We start from the raw sequence: 1,821 nt of genomic DNA, 5'->3' as shown, positions 1-1,821 counted from the left end.
CGTCCGGAGCTGTGCTCCACAGCGGGAGAGGCCACAACAGTGAGAGGCCAGCGTACCGCAAAAAAAAAAAAAAAAAAAGAAGAAAAAAAAAGAAGATGGAGATGGGGCTTCCCTGGTGGCATAGTGGTTAGGAATCTGCCTGCCAATGCAGGAGACACGGGTTCGAGCCCTGGTCCGGGAAGATCCCACATGCCGCGGAGCAACTAAGCCAGTGCGCCACAACTACTAAGCCCGCACGCCTAGAGCCCGCGCTCGGCAACAAGAGAAGCCACCGCAATGAGAAGCCCCCACTCGCCACAATTAGAGAAAGCCCGTGTGCAGCAATGAAGACCCAACGCAGCCAAAAAATAAATTTATAAAAAAAAAAAAAAAGATGGAGAAAATAATGTTGGAGGAACTTAAACGGAGGAAGAAACTCAGTTTATGGGACAGAAAGGGAAACTAATTTAGTAGATTTGAAAATCAAAATGTTCCTGCTCTTTTGTTCTATGTAAGAACAAGATCTTCAACGTGCTTATAGGTCTTGTCTCATTGCAAGGGCCTATGTTCACAGTGATGTGAAAGAGATCCTTAATAAGAGTGCAGACCTACAGAATTGATTAAGATGGCCTCAGGAAATCTGAGGAGATGTTGAAATATATATATAAAAAGAAAAAAAGTCTTTGTAGCCACACCTGCCTTCTAAAGAGAAAGACTCCTTTCAAATGGAAGGCCCTTTGCCTGCTGATCACCTTTCTGGGTTCAGCCATGCAAAAAAAATAACAGAAATAAAAGCTGAAGGCTGCCAAGTAGCTCTGCACAGTAATGAAAGGTGAACCGGAATTCTAAGGGAAGTCTGTGAGGAACAGAAGAAGAAGGGGCCAAGAAGATGGCGGAGGTCTGGATTTTCTGCCATGTGAGCCCTTTCTGGGCCTCTCAAATCATTAGCAAAGATGGTAACACTTACAAATGCTCTTTGTGGGTGTATTCTTTGTTCTTGATGGCATTCAGGAAGGGACTGAGTTTCAGTTATGAGATGACAGGCTGAGAAACAGAAAGAGGAGGCAGAGATAACCAGGAGAACATAAGCCACACCTTCACGCCTAAGGCATCTACACAATCTTGGTGAAACTTTGGACCTCTACAGGGCATGAAACAAGGGGTCACGCTAATCTGGCCTAGATCTTAAAGTGCTAACACACCCAGGTTATACATGGTTTATTTATCAAGTGAGATCAATGTACAAATTGATATGTGTGTGTGTAGGAAGATAAGTAGGGTAGAGTATGCCACACAGTTGCAAAGCTTTCCACAGTTTCCTACTTATTTTTGGTCACACACTCCTTTGAGAATGCGATGAAAGCTAAGATTCTGCTATTCAGAAAATGCCTGTCAGGGCTTCCCGGGTGGCGAGGTGGTTAAAACCCTCCCTGCCAATGCAGGGGACACGGGTTCGAGCCCTGGTCTGGGAAGATCCCACGTGCCACGGAGCAGCTAAGCCCGTGCGCCACAACTACTGAGACTGTGCTCTAGGGCCCGCGAACCACAACTACTGAGCCCGAGTGCCACAACTACTGAAGCCCGCGCGCCTAGAGCCTGTGCCCTCCAACAAGAGAAGCCACCGCAATGAGAAGCCCACGCACCGCAACAAAGAGTAGCCCCCGCTTGCCGCAACTAGAGAAAAGCCCACGCGCAGCAATAAAGACCCAACACAGCCAAAAATAAAATAAATTTTAAAAAAAGAAAAAAGAAAATGCCTGTCTTCAAATGAATCTGATTTCAAGGGGTTTTTGAGAACCCCTGAAGGCCCTCTCTGGATCCACAACAGGTCCACAGACCAAG

Source organism: Lipotes vexillifer, unplaced genomic scaffold, assembly GCF_000442215.2.
Source record: "Lipotes vexillifer unplaced genomic scaffold, Lipotes_vexillifer_v1.1 scaffold53, whole genome shotgun sequence".
In the NCBI taxonomy this organism is placed as follows: domain Eukaryota; kingdom Metazoa; phylum Chordata; class Mammalia; order Artiodactyla; family Lipotidae; genus Lipotes; species Lipotes vexillifer.
This window is presented reverse-complemented; position numbering follows the sequence as displayed.